This window comes from Myotis myotis, unplaced genomic scaffold (assembly GCF_014108235.1).
Source record: "Myotis myotis isolate mMyoMyo1 unplaced genomic scaffold, mMyoMyo1.p scaffold_m19_p_9, whole genome shotgun sequence".
NCBI lineage: Eukaryota > Metazoa > Chordata > Mammalia > Chiroptera > Vespertilionidae > Myotis > Myotis myotis.
This window is the reverse complement of record NW_023416401.1, coordinates 58079198-58097139: the sequence shown is the minus strand read 5'-3', so window position 1 is coordinate 58097139 and position 17942 is coordinate 58079198. Positions and strand designations below refer to the sequence as shown.

The 17942-nt window shown below is 40.0% G+C and overlaps 1 protein-coding gene across 7 annotated transcripts in view; it reads left to right on the top strand.

Annotated features, from left to right (window-relative positions):
- Positions 1–17942, top strand: part of PHF20 (PHD finger protein 20) — a 139415-nt gene that overhangs the window by 81701 nt on the left and 39772 nt on the right. The window lies entirely within an intron of this gene.

The following is a 17942-nucleotide window of genomic DNA, read 5'->3' as shown; positions in this document are numbered from 1 at the left end:
TTCACAGAGAGGAAGGGAGAGAGATAGAAAGTTAGAAACATCGATGAGAGAGAAACATCGATCAGCTGCCTCCTGCACACTCCCTACTGGGGATGTGCCCGCAACCCAGGTACATGCCCTTGACTGGAATCGAACCTGGGACCTTTCAGTCCGCAGGCCGACGCTCTATCCACTGAGCCAAACCGGTTTCGGCCCAGCTGCAATTTTTTAGGTAATTTCAGGTTGCAAAGGGCCGGGGCATTCATATGCAAAAGCCTCTGCCACAGCCTGGGTGGGGCGGGGTCTCAGGGAATCAAAGGGCGGAGCAAGCAGCTATGGCAGATCCTCAGCCCTGCCCTAAGGGGCCGCGCGTCTTAGTGTCCCGGTAATTGCTGCAAGCACCTCTGAGGGAAAGCTGCCCTCAAGCTCCGAGTTCTGCCTGCTACCAGACAGTCCAGTTTCTCCCCGTATGAGTCCTGGGTCCCCAGAGACTTCCCGGAACCAGAGTTCAGAGCAGTCGGGAGCTTGTGCCTCCCTCCCGATTCAAAAAGACAGCCGCGTCCTCAGGTGCCTGCCCCTTTCCGCGCACGCGAGGCTCTGTACCTCTGCACTTTACTTCCGCAGCTCCTCTGGCTCTCAGTGTGCTTTTCTTTCCTTCTAGTTGTAGAATTTCCACTCAGCCAGCCTTCCTGTAGTTCTGGATGATGTCTGTTTTGTCTTTTCGTTGTATTTTTGAAGTTGTTGTGGGAGGCAGCTATTTCCTGGTATTTACCTATGCCGCCATCTTAGTTTCTCCTGAAGTTTAAGTATTTTGTGGGATCTTGGGCTACCTCTTTCCAATACACACACACACACACACACACACACAATATCTATCTTTGTTGGTTAATTTAGCAGTGTCTCTGGTTTGTGTAGAGAATAGAAATAAGGTAAAGTGAGGGTGGGACTGGTGAGTCTTTAGGAAAGGAAAATGGAAAGATTTTATATATTCTTTTGCTTTTTTAGATTGCACAGAGGATTCTCTAGGGAATGATACTAAAACCACTGCCCGTTTTTTAAAATTTGTTTTATTAATTTTTATTGATTTCAGAGAGGAGAGGAGAAGGAGAGAGAGAGAGAGATAGAAACATCAATGATGAGAGAGAATCATCAATCGGCTGTCTCCTACATGCCCCACACTGCGGATTGAGCCAGCAACTGGGGCATATGGCCTGACCGGGAATCGAACCGTGACCTCCTGGTTCATAGGTCTACACTCAACCACTGAGTCACGCTGGCCAGGCCCCACTGTCTGTTTTCCAAGAGAATTTTTAGTAGTGATAGAGGTCAGATTACCATGAGCTTGTGCTGGGAGGAATAAATGCAGCATGGAACCTATTACTGAAGTAGGCTCTAAGCTTTTTGCTTTGATGACTTAAAAGCCAGAGGAGAAGGAGTTGAAATTGTTCCACTTGGGTAGGCATTTGTTTATGATGTTAAAACAAAAATTAGAATAGATGCCCTGAGAAGTTCATTCAATTCAGATTATTCTCTAAATGTGGGCCCCAGCCTATTGGGTATTCACAGATAGCCAGGACTATTTAAAAATGGGCTGCAGTCCATCATCATTATTATTTTTTTTAATCCTCACCCAAGGATATTTTCTCAATTGATCTTTGGACAGAATGGAAGGAAGGGAGAGGGGAAGAAAGAGGAGAGAGAGAGAGAGAGAGAGAGAGGGAGAGAAACATCAATGTGAGAGAGACACATTGATTGGTTGTCTCCTGCTCACGCCCCAACCCGGGCCAGGGATTGAACATGCAACCGAGGTATAAGTCCTTGAGTGGGAATTGAACCAGAGACCCTTTCATCTGTGGGTCAATGCTCTAACCTTGAGCACCACCCAGGCCCTTTCATTTATTTTAGTCAACAAATATTTAGCAAGTGCCTACTAAGCTCTAGATTCTAGTCTAAGCTGTCTTATTTGTGAATATTCTACATGAAACACAAAATAAACAAGAGAGAAGATCTAGCAGAAATATAGGTTCAAATCAATAATTTTTTTTAAAAGCTAACTCCATGTTAGAAATGAGACATTTTGCCATGTGGTCTAGATCAGCAATTTTCAACCTTTTTCATTTCATGGCATGCATAAACTAATTACTAAGATCCCGCCACACACCAAAAAAATATGTCTTTTGCCAATCTGACAGAAAATTTGTATAATTTTGATTTCTTCACACCGGATGGCTATTGTTGTGTTGGCTGTTGTCATCCTCTTATTTGAGAATCTAAGGTAAACGAGTCAGTGCTACTGACTAAATAGTTTTAAAAATTCTTGTGGCACACCAGTGTGCTGCTACACACGAGTTGAAAATCACTGGAGTAGATCAGTGATTCTAACCCCTGTAGTCTTGATGTGTTGTCAGTTATAAACTAAATAGGAAGTTATTTGTCATTAAAGTATCAAAAGTTGTTTACTTTTAAATTAACCAGTAATGTATATAATAGTTTTTTTCAAATTATTTATTTTTAAATTAACCAGGTCAGATTTAGTGTAATGCTATAGTGGTTTAGCTTTCATGTACTTGAGTAGGAGGGTCATAAGGTTACAGTCATTCTAGTTTGGGAAGTTGTGGTGTCTATGATCTACCATCAGACATATGCTCTGGTGAAAAATTGGTTGAGAATTCATTTTTCCATGGGTTAGAAATATGAGTGAGAAATCTGGACAGTCCCCTTCTATGTTTCTCAGTCCAGAGGAATGAATAAAACTGCAGGAATCAGTAACACAAGAGAGAAAGTAAGATGGTGTCATGAGCAATACTTAGAAGACTGACAATGATAATATCTGTCTGAAAGTTGAACTCAGGACTCACTTGTTAAGCCCTTACTATATGCCCAGGAGCTCTGCTAACTGTCGAGTATACAAAGATGAATGGGTGCTCTTGGTCTTAGTATTCATTAAGTACTATTTGGATGTAACTTTGGGAGAGAGATGATATTTAGGTTGATGCTTTGGAGACAGGTGGAAGAAGGTAGCACTTGCACAAGGCCTTGAGGGATGAATAGCAGTTAGGCATTTGAAGGTGGACATGGAGCAGCGTCAACAGCATAATCATAGGTTTTTTTCTGAGACTGTCAAGTGTGCTTTCTGACTTAATTGCAGGCTTCCTGAAGTGAGTTAAGCTGAGCAGGTAAGTTACTGCCAAACTGAGGTCAGTTGCTTTGAGGAGTTTTTAGAACTACTGAAAATGCAGGATAGGGGAATAGCCCTGGAATGTTCACATAGCTCTCTTGTGTTGATAAGGTTGCTTTAGTCCTATGTAGCTATTCTGTGGCCTTAAGGTATTTTAAAGTATTTTTTTTTTCTGAATTGTTTGAAAATAAGTTGCAGATTTTTTTTACCCTTAAATACTTTGGTGTATATTTCCTGAAAGCAAGGACATTCTTACCCTGGCTGGGTAGCTCAGTCGGTTAGTGCAGCGGTTCTCAACCTGTGGATCGCGACCCCATTGGTGGTCGAATGACCCTTTCACAGGGGTCGCCTAAGACCATCCTGCATATCGGATATTTACATTATGATTCATAACAGTAGCAACATTACAGTTATGAAGTAGCAACGAAAATAATTTTATGGTTGGGTCACAACATGAGGAACTGTATTTAAAGGGCCAGAAGGTTGAGAACCACTGGGTTAGTGCATTGTCCTGATATGCTAAAGTTGCGGGTTCAATCCCCAGTCAGGGCACATACAAGAATCAACCTGTGACTGCAGAAATAAGTGGAACAAATCGATGTTTCTCCTCCCCCTCCCCCCTTTCTCTTCCCTTCCCCTCTCTCTCTTAAGTCAATAAAATAAAAAATTAAAGAAGAGGCATTCTCTTATATTACCACAGTGTAATTACCAAAATCAGGACCTTATTTAAACTTGGCCAGTGATTTTACTGTTATCTTTACCTCATTTATGGGAGTGGTCTTATCTTCATTTAGTTACTCTTTTGATAACTTGTTTTTTTATATATATTGATAAATTTGAAAAGAAATCCAGAAAAGTACAAGAATAGTAAAACTTAACATTTATGTCTCCTACTGCCCAGAACTATTGTATTTGGCCATGAGGTCCTTTTGCTGACCTGCATTGGGTCTGCTTTTTCTGCCCACTTACTACCTCTCCAACTTCATCTTTCCTCATTCTCCTTCTTACTGATTCTGCCCCAGCCACATAGCCTCCTTGCCATTCTGAAAGTACAGTAGTTACACTCTCACCTTTTATTCAGCACACTTTTATTGAATTCCTCTTCTTCCCAACCAGAGCAAAGAGATCCGTTGGAAGAGTAATTTCATCAGCTAGGTAGTTAGTAATATTTAATTCATTGGCTCATTCAACAATTACTTGAGCAGCATTTCTTATATACTAGAACTTTGAGGGGGGAGAGGAAAGCTGGAGGGGGTTAGGAAAACACACAAAATGAATAACTTACCTTCTTGACACCAAGGAGGCACTTATAAGACTGGATTGTCCTTGGTACTTCTAGTTGGTAAATGGTGAATAGCATTATTGGTTGTTCATTGCCCAGCTTAAATATTTCTAATCTGCCATAATGTTGACAACTATTTTTTCCAAACAAAATTTCAAGTTAGCCCTATTTTTTGATGCTGTGATTCTTTTTCCAAGATTTCTGTTGGATATGGAAATTTAAAACTCAATATATATGGCCAGATAAAGAATGTTTTGAAAATGTAAAAAAGTACTTTAATATGTTTTCTAAGGTTTTAAAGGGAAATCACTTGTTTCTCATTAATTTTCATCACTGAAAAACATAACAGAATTTAAGGTCATCCCAGACTATGTGGATGTAGTATGGCCATCATTTTTGTCATAAGAAGACAACAATGAAAGATTTTGTTTAATGTTAATTTTAAAAAATATTTTTTGTATTGATTTCAGAGAGGAAGGGAGAGGGAGAGAGAGATAGGAACATCAATGATGAGAGAGAATCATTGGTCGGCTGCCTCCTGCACACCCCACACGGGATCAATCCCGCAACCCGGGCATGTGCTCTTGGCTGGAATCGAAACCTGGGACCCTTTAGTCCCCAGACCGATGCTCTATCCACTGAGTTAAACCAGCTAGGCAGGGCAATACTAATTCTTTTTTTTTTTTTTAAAAACACATTCCATTGATTTTTCACAGAGAGGAAGAGAGAGGAATAGAGAGTCAGAAACATCGATCAGCTGCCTCCTGCACACCCCCCACCGGGGATGCGCCCGCAACCAAGGCACATGCCCCTGACTGGAATCGAACCCGGGACCCCCGAGTCCCCAGGCCAACGCTCTATCCACCGAGCCAAACCAGTCAGGGCGAATTCTTTATAAGTACTAGTTCTTGATGAATTTTCACAACTACTCTCTGAATTAAGGCTTCTGGGACTTCTATTTTATTTTATTTATTTTTTGTGCCCTCCTCTTCCTCCAGGACTCTTATTTATTTTTTTGTGCCTCCTCCTTTTTGTGCCTCCTCCTCCCCCCCGCCCCCCATTTATTACTGAGAGGAATACAGATGCCCCCCTTTTTGGGACCCCTAAAGGGTCATTTTGCTGTTTGTTTTTTTCTATAAATTTCAAAGCCAGTACATGCTAGGGAAAATTAAAACCAACTACAAGAAAAAAGAAAGTCCCCCCTTTATAGCCCTCTCACCCTAGGACTATATTACAATTTGGAGTGTGGTTTTCCATCCTTCCAGATGTGGTTCTGTGCACGTATCAACACACTTATAGCTTTTAAAAAACACAATAATAGACTCATATTCTTACATTACTCAGTGGCTTGCCATTTTCATTTATGTTATTCTTCCATGTTAGTTCATAACTTCTTTCACAATTGCATGTAATTTATTTTATTGTGTGGTATTCCAAAAATGTATTTAACTTAACTATCCTCTGCTGAAAGACATTTAAGTTATTTCTAATTTTTCACTATTTTTTTTTTAAATATATATATATTTTATTGATTTTTCACAGGGAAGAAGGGAGAGGGACAGAGAGTCAGAAACATTGATGAGAGAGAAACATTGATCAGCTGCCTCCTGCACGCCCCCCAGTGAGGATGTGCGCGCAACCAAGGTACATGCCCCTGACCGGAATCAAACCCGGGACCCTTGAGTCCGCAGGCCGACGCTCTATCCACTGAGCCAAACCGGTTCGGCTAATTTTTCACTATTAAGTCTCCCTTATTTATAGGCAAAGAGCCTAATATTTACCAAGGAGTGACTTAGCCAGAGTTGTACACTTCCTAGATGGCTGGTGTGGTGATGCATGGTCTCTGACCCCCATCTCCCAAATGAGTGCCTAATGTCATCTGATGAGATGCTGGGTGCTGTGTAAATCAAGTTCCTGCCTGAGGGAATTTGTATAGTATGTGATGCTCTTAGGGAAGTTGTACAGCATGTGATATCCTCCCACTGCTCTTTGAAGCAGTGTGTCCACTCTGAGTAAGAAGCTTATTAGTAGGGTGGCCAGTCTTGAAGAGCAGTGTGTGATACAAGTGATGTCAGCTCCAGACATGGTGATGTCTTTGAAATTCTTTCATTTGAGGGGGGAGGAATTTTTAAATTTGATCTGGAAACTGAATGGTGTTACTGGTGTTCCTTTTGGAACAGGGCTTAGTGGTGAGTACAGGATGATCCAAAAAGATTGCTGGGAGAGAGGGGGGGTTATTGAAAACTCATTCACCAGGAATGTGTTATGTAAGTAAGCAGGAAGGAGGGCAGTATCATCATCAGGAACATCTAGCAAGGCCCCTTGAGGCCAGGATACTGCTGTATTAGTCATTGTTTAGTAATTTCTGTCCTGAGCTGGTGCCAGTCTTGAAATTTCTAACCTGTGATGGAGTCATGATTGAGAAATCAGTATGAAGGAGGTTCTTGGGCAGCAGGAGGAGGAGCTGGGGAAGGCAAGTCAAGTCCAAAGCAGGAGATTAACTGCTCCAAAAAGCAGCTCTGGCATTTGGGGCAGCTTTGCCATCTCGTGGAATGAATGCTCAGTGATTTTGGTGAGGGCTTAGTGCAGAGATTTGCAGTCCAGGGGATAGGGCTTTGCAAGATCGCTTTCCTCCTATTTACATATTCTTAAATTTTTTCCTGCATGTATGTTTTCCCTGCATATACTTTTAAGTAGTTTTTATTTAGGAATAATTTCAGATATATCAAAGTTGCAAGCATAGCACAGAGAATCCCTGCATACCTTGGGGATACTGAGGTTGGTTACAGGCCACTATAGTAAAGCAAGTCAAGCAATAAAGGGAGTTGTAATCTTCTTGTGGAGAATCTTGCCTTCAGTTTGTGAGAAACACAACACTCTCGAAACTGTATAAAGCAAAGCTCAGTAAGACGAGGTATGTGTCTATATATCTTCAATCAAATTCCCTACTTGTTAGCAATTTACCATGTTTGCTTTATTATCATTTTTGTTTGTTTCTTCCCACTTTAAAAAAAAGTCTTTATTGTTGAAAGTATTACATATGTCCCCTTTCCCCCCATTGACCTCTTCTAGCCTGCCCCTGCCCCAGGCCTTTACCACCCTATTCTGTTCTTTAAAGTATTTTTTCTGAATTGTTCACAAACAAGTTGCAGACCTTTACCCCTGAATACCTTAGTACATATTTCCTAAAAAATAAGAATGTTCTCTTACATTACCACCATATAATTATCAAAATCAGGACCTTGTTCCAACTTTATCAGTTGTCACAATAATGCCCTTTATAGCAGAAGTGGGAAAAACATTTTTTTTTCTTCTGGTCAGGATCTAATCCTGGATGACACATTGTATTTAATTGTCATTTTTTAAAGTCTCCTTTTATCTGAAACAATTCTTCAGTCTTTCATGACATTTCTGAAGAATATGCTGTTCCTCAATTTGGGATTTTCTGATTTTATCCTCATGATTAGGTTAAGGTCAGCGGTTGCCAACCAGTAGTCCGAGAGGTCCGAAAGGTTGGCGACTGCTGGTTTAAGGAAACGTTTGGAGCAGCGGTCGCCAACCGGTGGTCCGCAGACCACTGGTGGTCTGTGAGGTCCAAAAGGTTGGCAACTGCTAGTTTAGGTTATTCACTTTCAGCAGGATACCATGTAAGTAACATGTCCTTTTCAAGTGTGTTGTATCAGGAGGCACATGGTATCCGTTTGTCCTATTTATTGGTGATGTTAACCTTGATCACTTGTGTAAAGTAGTAGGTATACAGGTTTCTCTACTATAAATCTATTATTTTTTCCTTTACAATTAAAATTTTTCTTTGAGACTTTGTAAATATCTCCTTTCTTTATTAAATGTTCACCTACTATTTTAGCATTTATTGATATTTCTTGCTTGAAACAACTTTAACTATGATGGCTGCCACATGGTGATTTCCAACTCTCATCATTACTTCTACATTTATTAGTTTGTAGTGTATTGTAAGGAAGAGCTTTCCCTTTTTTATTTGTTGTATTTATTAATATCCACACGGACTGTTAGATTCCTACTTTGTTCTATGGGCTGTAATCTGTTTCTATCATTACTTATTTTAATAACCCATATTGCCTTATATTTGGCCAGTGGGAGCCCTTCAAACTTGTTCCTGTTTCTTCTCTTCCTTGAGCATTTATTTTCTTGCATAACAAGTTGTTTAAAACTCATCTTGTAACTTATCCAACCCTGGATTCAGCTATTTCTCCAAGAAGTTCTGTTTCTTTTAAATGAAGAATTTTGAAACCAAGATATGGGCGCTGTGTGTGCTCATTGTTCCTAGGGTAAACAGAGAAAATGTGCAAGTTCCTCTTTATCATCTGCCTTCCTAGCCCAAGCCTCTCTCCAGAGGTAACCAATATCAACAGTTAGATTTCTATCCTTCTGGTTTCCTTTCTGTGCATTTTTATATCTTTCTCTCCTCTCACCGCGCCCCTGCCCCCCTCCCCCCCAACCACCCATGGAGTTGTATACTGGGCAACTTCCTGTTTTCACTTAATATATCTTGAGATCACTCATATCAGTAAGTACAGAGTTACTTCATTCTTTTAAGTGGCTGATTAGAATTACATAATTCCGACTTCTCAAATTTTTTTAACTGCTTCTCTGTGAACATTTTTGGATTATTTTCCTTTTTAAAAAAAAATATTTTTATTGATTTTAGCGAGGAAGGGAGAGGGAGAGAGGGATAGAAACATCAATGAGAGAATCACGCCCTCTACTGAGGATCAAGCCCGCAACCCAGGCATGTGCTCTTGACCGGAATCGAACCCGGGACCCTTCATTCCATAGGCTGATGGTCTATCCACTGAACCAAACCAGCTAGGGCTGGATTATTTTCTTTAAGCATTTGACTGGACTTGCTGTGAATATTTAAATCTGTTCATGTTTTTCATTTATTGCTTTTGTTATTTCAAAGCTGAGAAAGTTATTCCTTCACAGACCTGAAAAATGTTTTATTCATTATAGTATTTGAAGTATATGTCAAAACAGTTTTAACTACTGGGTTCACATGGTATCATTGCTGACTAGAATACCAACTGTATTAGAGGTTAGTGTTGAGCGAACACAAAACAATGAGAAGTGGCCCTTATCCTCTGGCTGGAGAAGTGGCATATAATAGAATCCAAGAGCATATCCAAGGTGTTAAAGATGGGGTGCAGCAGATAAGTCATTTGTGCCAAGAGTTGATGGCATGTGATCCCTGAGAGCCAGGGCCACCTGGATGCCTTTCTGCATGTGGAGTGAGCTGGGTCTGGATGGACGTGAAGACTTGGCTGAGCCAGGGAAGAATGGCAGGGATAGGGCACAGCATGAGCAGAACTATGAGCTGTGGGAATATGAAGCAGTTGCTGGGGCTAGCAATGGGTTAGGGCAGATGCTGAGGCCTGATTGTGGATTAATGGGAGATGAGTTTAGAAAGCAAGACGGTACTTCGATTGACATAGGATTAGAATGCAGACAGAGTATTACCAATCAGACTGAATATCACCATCATAGTTATCTAATTGTGAGGTTTTGAGGTACTAGCAATGAATATACAAAAAAGGGTGTGTGTATAAATAGGACATTTATTTCTAAGCCAAATTTCAAGAAACATAGTTTAAAAACCCTTTTTAGTATAAAAGTAATGTATGCTTATTGAAAAAGGGAAAATATAAAGCATTACCCAAGTATATGGAAAATGAGAGGGCTTCCAATCCTACTGTTAGGACTGAAGGACCGGAACGACCGGTCAATAGTTGCTATGATGAGCACTAATTACCACGGGGCAGACACTCAATGCAGGAGCTGCCCCCTGGTGGTCAGTGCGCTTCCACAGCCAACCTTCCATGGTGCCCCTCCACCCTCTCACCCCCCTGCTGGCCAACCTCCCGCAGCCCTCCCCACCCCCACCCCCACCGACCTCCCGTGGCCCCTCCCCCCAGCTAGCCAACCTCCTGCAGTCCCTCCCCCCTACCGGCCAGCCCCCCAGATAGGCCTCGATCTTTGGCCAGGCCAAGTGACCCCACGTATGCATGAATTCGTGCACTGGGCCTCTAGTTTAACAATATTACAGTAAGTATAATGGCTTAAAACATTTATCTTCTCAGTTTCTATGGGTGAGGAGATCAGGCACAGCTTAACTGGATCCTCTGCAAGGCTGTAATCAAGGGGTTGGCCAGGGCTGTGTTCTCATATGAAAATTCTGTTGGGGAAAGATCTGCTTCCAGGCTCACATGGTTGTTGGCAGCATTCAGTTGCTTGCAGGAAGTCAGACTGAGGGCTACAGTTTTTTGCTGGCACTCTCAAGTCCTTGTCACATGGGCCTCTTCATAGAATAACTCACAACATAACAGCTTGTTTCATCCAGTTAGCAAGAAAGTGTATACCTACAATGGATGCTACAGTCTTACATAACAATCCTGAAAGTGACACACTGTCACCGTTGCCTTATTTTATTAGAGGCAAGCTACCAGTCAGTCCTTCCTACACTCAGAGTGAGGGGATTTATACATGGATGTAAATACCAAAAGGCGGGGATTATTAGGAGACGTAGTCTATCCTCCACAGTCACCACCAAAAAAAGCAAAAATAAAAGGGAAGAAAACATTTCTCAGGGTTACTATTCTTAAAATGAAATTTAAACCTGTGTATTACTTTTCTCTGTATAGTAGTAATTTGGAATAATAAAGAGCAAAGGGTGATTGTTTGGATTTTGGGCCTAGGAGCCAGAGAGAGCTCTATGTATTGCCAAACAAAAATATGTTAAATATGAGGAAGAATACAGAGCATTTAAATGGTAATACGGTAAGCATTTGCAAATATTGATTTCCATATTGCTTTCTAAAACAGGAATAAATTGTTTTCTACTCCAAGAGTAATTTGATTACCCCTAGTTTTTGAACCAAGCTTCCATAAGAATTTAACATCTGTATTTTCTGCCCTGTGTCCTAGTAACTGCTTCCATGTTGACAAGGACCATAGTATCTCAAAAGTGGATGATGTCCCTTAACTGGTGCCACCAGTGACTTCCTCCCCTTGAGAAATACATACCTGTGAGTGACACTCTGGACTTACATATACAGTGGCCAGCAGGCCCTTTTGGCAGCCAGTGGCTCTCCCAGTTTCTTGACTATGCTTCCATCACTCTGTTTTGTCACAGGAACACCTTTCTGGGGAGGAGCATAATGTGAAAATGTAAAAGAATTTTGTTGCTTTTTCTACTGTGAAAATAATATGGCCATTATAAACACATTAGAAAACATGGAGAAGTAGAGTTCTCTGGGGTCTCTTTTATAAGGGTACTAATCCCATTTATAACCTAATCACCTTTCAAAAGTCCCTTCTCCAAATACCATATTTGGGATTAGGCTTCAACATATAAATTTTGGGAATCTATAGTATCATCATACCAGGTATATCTTTATTTCAGTAGATAGTTTGGCCACATCTCTCTTGAAATCTGTCTGTATACAAGGAGGAAATAGATATATGAATGTGTTGATGATCTGCATAGATGAAATTGAATTGGTTCAGGCAACTCTGCCCACAGTGTAGATTAATTGATTAGTGTCAGCCTAAAGTCTATTCCAAAGGCGGTCCTCAGCTTTGTCCTACTGGATCTTTATCAACAACTTGGCAAAACACCTAAGAATGTTTGGGATTACAGAATCAAGGGTTATAAAATAATCGGATGGAGTTAAATACGGGTAAATATAACTTCTAATATATAGTTTGACAAAACTATTTGGGGAACATGGAAATACACTTTAATTCATATTTTAAAAAGACAACACAAAGTTCAGAGTTTTAATGGCCTAAGCTTGGTACTCCTTAGCATTGTATAATGTGATTATTATTATTTTTTTATCTTTGGCTGCATTTGTAAAAGTAAAATGTCCTAAAAGGTGGGGATTATAATCCCACTGGTTTATAGCGGGTATTGGATTTCACATTTTTAGAAGAATGTAGACAAAACTGATAATTATAATTATCAACCAAATAAAACATCCCTCTGACCAGCACTCACAAACTCTGGCGGGGAGACACATTATCCTAGTAAGCACTCAGTTTTGTCTACATTCTTCTAAAAATGTGAAATCCAATACCTGCTATAAACCAGTGAGATTATAATCCCCACCTTTTAGGACATTTTACTTTTACAAATGCAGCCAAAGATAAAAAAATAATAATAATCACATTATACAATGTTTCCAGCTATGTTCCATAAATGACAAGCTTATTTTCTAAGATGTATTTTATATTAGAAATTAGAGGCCTGGCGCACGAAATTGTACACAGGTGGGGTCCCCTCAGCCTGGCCCATGATCAGGGCCTATTGGGGCCTTCTCGCCCAGTCCCAATTGGGGCTGATCCCCAGGGGGAGGAACTGCAGGAGGTTGGCCAGCCGCAAGAGGTTGGCTGTGGGAGCGCACTGACCACCATGGGGTAGCTCCTGCATTGAGCGTTTGCCCCCTGATGGTTAGTGCGCATCATAGCGACTGGTGGACCAGTTGTTCGGTTGACCGTTCGTAATGGTCTCTTAGGCTTTTATATATATAGATGGCCTGCTTTGGGCCAAGTACATGCTATCTATAGCCTTCTCTCTAGCTTTTGAAATAGGTGTTGTTATTACCTTTATAGATCAGAAACTGAATAATCAGAATATTTTAAAAATGTACTCAGCTTATTTATACAACCAATGAAGGGTAAAGTTGACTTTAAAATTGGCCATTTCCATTATATAGCATACTGCATCTGGCATGAGCATGCACTGAAGGTGGGAGTGGTAGTGACTTCTGTTCTTCTGCCTATGAGCAGGTTAATTCCTGAAAGGCTATTCATAAGTTACATTTGTTCATAACCCCAAAATAGTACTCTGTAGTAATAAGACACTGAAATGCCAGATACTTTTCTAGGATCTTTGCATGTAATTTATTTAATTCTCACAACTCAGTGAAATTATCATTATTATCTCCATCCTGCACATGAGGAAACTGAGGGAGGAGTAAGTAGAAGACTCAGGATTTGAACCAGGTTGTCCAGCTGCAGAGCCCACTTTTTTTAAAATTCTCACCCGAGAATATTTTTTCCATTGATTTTCAGACAGAGTGGAGGGGGAGTGGGCGGAGAAAGAGAAAGAAAGAACATGGACGTGAGAGAGACACATCGATTGGTTGCCTCCTGCAAGCACCCCAACCAGGGATGGAGAGTGAACCTGCAACTGAGGTATGTGCCCTTGACCAGAAATCGAACCCCCAACCCTTCAGTCTTTGGGCTGACGCTCTAACCACTGACCATATGTTTTTATTGATTTCAGAGAGGAAGGGGAAGGAGAGAGAGATAGAAACATCAATGATGAGAGAGAATCATTGATTGGGTGCCTCCTGCATGCCCCTTACAGGGGGTTGAGCCCACAACTTGGACATGTGCCCTGACCGGGAATCGAACTGTGACCACCTGGTTCGTAGGTTGACTCTTAACCACTGAGCACACCGGCTGGGCTATATATATATTTTTAAATATGTTTTTATTGACTTTTTAGAGAGAGAGGAAGGGAGAGGGATAGAGAGATAGAAACTGAGAAACATTGATCAGCTGCCTCCTACACGTTCCCTACTGGGGATCGAGCCCACAGCCCTGACTGGAATCAAACCAGGGACCTCTTGGTTCCTGGGTTGAAGCTCAACCACTGAGCAACACAGGCTGGGCAGTAACTTTTTATAAAATTGGTTCAAAGTTCTTATTTTCAACTCTTTTCATATATAGACTTTAACATTTTAATTTAAAAATTATTTTATTTACATATAATTGGTATATTATTAGTTTAGGTGTTGAATATTGTGATTTGACATTTTATGCCTTGCAATGTGATCATTCCACTAATTCTAGTAATCATCTGTCACTGCAAACCTAAGACTATGTTATAGGCTATATTCTCCTTTATCTTTTACACTCATCCCCATCTTCTTCCCTCTGGCAGTTATCCCTTTGCTCTCTGTTTCTCTGTGTCTGTTTTTGTTTTGTTTATTTTTTTTTTTTAAGATTTGTATTAAGTGAAACTACAGTATTTATCTTCCCACTGACTTATTTCACTTGGCATAATACCCTCTAGGTCCATCCATCCATGTTGTTGCAAATAGTAAGATTTCATTCTTTATTGTGTAATATTTCATTGTTTATATATACCGCATCTACTTTATCCATTCATTATATTGATGGACACCTAAGTTGCTTCCATATCTTGGCTGTTGCTGCAGTGAAAATAGGGGTGCATATATCTTTTGAAATTAGGGTTTTTTCATTTTATTCAGATAAATACCCAAATGTGGAATTGCTGGGTCGTATGGTAGATCTATTTTTAGTATTTTTGAGGAACTTTATACTGTTTTCCATAGTGGCTGCACTAATTTGCAGTCCTATTAACAGTACACAAGGGTTCCCTTTTCTCCACATCCTCGCCAAAACATTATTTGTTGATTTTTTTTTTTTAATGACAGCCATTCTTTCTAGTGGGAGGTGTTATCATTTGCATTTCCCTGATGATCAGTGATGTTGAGCATCTTTTCATATGTCTGTTGGCCATCTGTATGTCTTCTTTGGAGAAATGTCCCTCTTTTCATGTCCTCTCTTCACTTTTGGATTGGATTGTTTATTTTTTGATATTGAGTTATATGAGTTCCTTATATAGTTTGGATATCAACCCCTTATTGGATATATCATTTACAAATATATTCTTCTATTTAGTAGATCCTCTTTTGTTTTGTTGATGGTTTCCTTTGCTGAGGAGAAACTTTGTATTTCATGAAGTTCCATTTGATTATTTTTGCCTTTGTTTTTCTTTTTTGGGGGGACATAGCCAAAAACATATTACTCAGACTGATGTCAAATAGTTTGCTCCTATGTTTTCTTCTAGGAGTTTTATGGTTTCAGGCCTTACATTTAAGTCTAATCCATCTTGAGTTTATTTTTGTATCTATATATATAAAAGCCTAAGTGACCATTACGACTGGTCGACCGGTCGCTATGATGTGCACTGACCACCAGGGGGCAGACACTCAATGCAGGAACTGCTCCCTAGTGGTCAGTGAGCTCCCACAGCGGGAGTGCCACTAAGCCAGAAGCCGGGCTCATTGCTGGCGAGTGCAGCTGTGGCAGCAGGAGCCTCTCCTGTCTCCGTGGCAGTGCTTCTGTGTGGTGGTGGTGGCTGGCACAGTGGGGCCATGATGAGCGGGAGTGGCATGGTGCCTGGCCCTGGCTTGGTCTCCTCCCCAGCCGCCTGCCACTTGGCACACTGCTACATCCCTCAGGGGATGTCAGACTGCCGGTTTAGGTTCGGCCTGCGGGCATCAGGCCTAAACTGGCTGTTCGACATCCCCCTCCGGGTCCTGGATTGCTAGAGGCCTCTAGTATGATATAAGAGAGTGGTCCAGTTTCTTTCTTTTTTTTATGTATCTGTCCAGTTTTCCCAGCACCACTTGCTGAAGATGATTTTCAATTCTTAAAATTTTCTTAAATTCAAAGATGTTTGTATTTTAGCATTCTTCTTTTTTTTAAAGCATTCTTCTTTTGCATTATAAGTAAGTTTTCACAAATGTGGCCTTCAAATGCAAGTCAAAGGATGGTTGCATTTACTTGAACTTGACTGCTCTAGTCCTCAGGTGGGGCAGTCAGTAATGTTCTCTGATCTCAGACCTTAACTTTGTTTCCATAGTGGTAAATGGAGCTGTCTGGAATGATTTTTTAAATACTGTCAAATAGAAAAGGAATTACTAGGCTGACCTATATGAAATGGCCAATATTAGCCTTTTTTTTTTTTTTTTAGTATATTACCCTTTTATTAGTATAGATCAGGGGTCCTCAAACTACAGCCCACGGGCCACATGCAAATACAAATATTGTATTTGTTCCCGTTTTGTTTTTTTACTTCAAAATAAGATATGTGCAGTGTGCATAGGAATTTGTTCATAGTTTTTTTTTTAAACTATAGTCCGGCCCTCCAACGGTCTGAGGGACAGTGAACTGGCCCCCTGTTTAAAAAGTTTGAGGACCCCTGGTATAGATAGTATAATAAGAGTATTTTTGTTAATAACTTCATCAAAATAATTCAAAACCACATTTTTTGTCTTCTAAAATAATTTTTTTCTCTTTTGGTTTTGTTGTTTAATTGATTATACACAATATTAGCCTTTTTAATCCTACAAAAAATGGCAAGTTTATATGGTTCAACCTAATAGGTCCAAGAGGAGGAAATTTGAGAGAAACCATTTGTATTTGGTTTTAAAAAAGAATTTTAGAATATATCAGAGGTTAGAGTTTTTAATTTCTCCACTGACATACTTGTTTTATAGCAGGGATGGGCAACCTTTTTGTGAGTGCGTGCCAAAACCAGCAAAATCTCTGACTCAAAATTCTTCTGCGTGCCAACCCTAATTTTTTGAGAACATGTTATGCCTACTTGATATTTCTTAAGGTGTACGTATGTGAAGAACCTTGAAGAAATAATAAAATTCATTCGAGCGACAAAATCACAGTATATGATAATGAAAAATACATTTATTTTTTAATGAATACATGTATACTGATAGTCCGACAGAAAACTTTATGACTTCGTTTGATATTATCAGTGGGACTTTTGCTGCTGCATCACTGATGACAGAGTTTATATTTCATGACCTTCAGAGATATGCACGAGCTACTACTTTCATCCATCAGGCTACTCCTATTATGAGACTTAACAAAATTCATCACTGAGAACAAAGATTCACAAGCGTATATGGATGAAAACATGGAGAGTAACGCTGTTGCAAAGTTTTTTAAACAGAAAAAATTTTCTGGAATGGCATTCCAAGTCCTCAATAGTTCGTTTTCGACACTATTGAAATTGCTCTTCCCCTCTCTCGTCAATCAATGTCTATGGTCTTTAAGATAACTTGTTATGTAAAATTATTTATTTATCTAAGATGCACCTACACTGAATTTATCTGAAAAATAAAAAAGTCGATATTAAGAAAAAAATTGTAAATGGAAGATTATAAGAGAGGGTTTCATGTGCCAGCAAAAGTTACTGGCGTGCCATGTTTGGCACGCGTGCCAGGGGTTGCCCACCCCTGTTCTAAAGTATTAGTCTGAGAAATATGTATTTCATCTTATTTTATGTTACTTTTTCTTCTCTTAACTGCATCTAACTGATTTGAGCCTCTTTCTTATATCTCTTGTCCGGATGGAAAATGATTTTAAGGAGTTCTGCTTTGGGATGTGTGTATATAATTTTTTACTTGTTTGAATTGCCTATATAACAGCATCCATCAGCTCATCAAGCCTACCAGTTTTGCAATCATACCCTAGTGCTCCATAGAGTATGATTTATATTGAGTTTCGGGATTTAAAAACTTATTTTGATTATGGAATGTACTTCAAGAAGTAATCATATTTATGAAGTTTCAGCACACTATTTGCTTCTAATGGAACTTGTATCATTCATTGCATTTAGGAAAA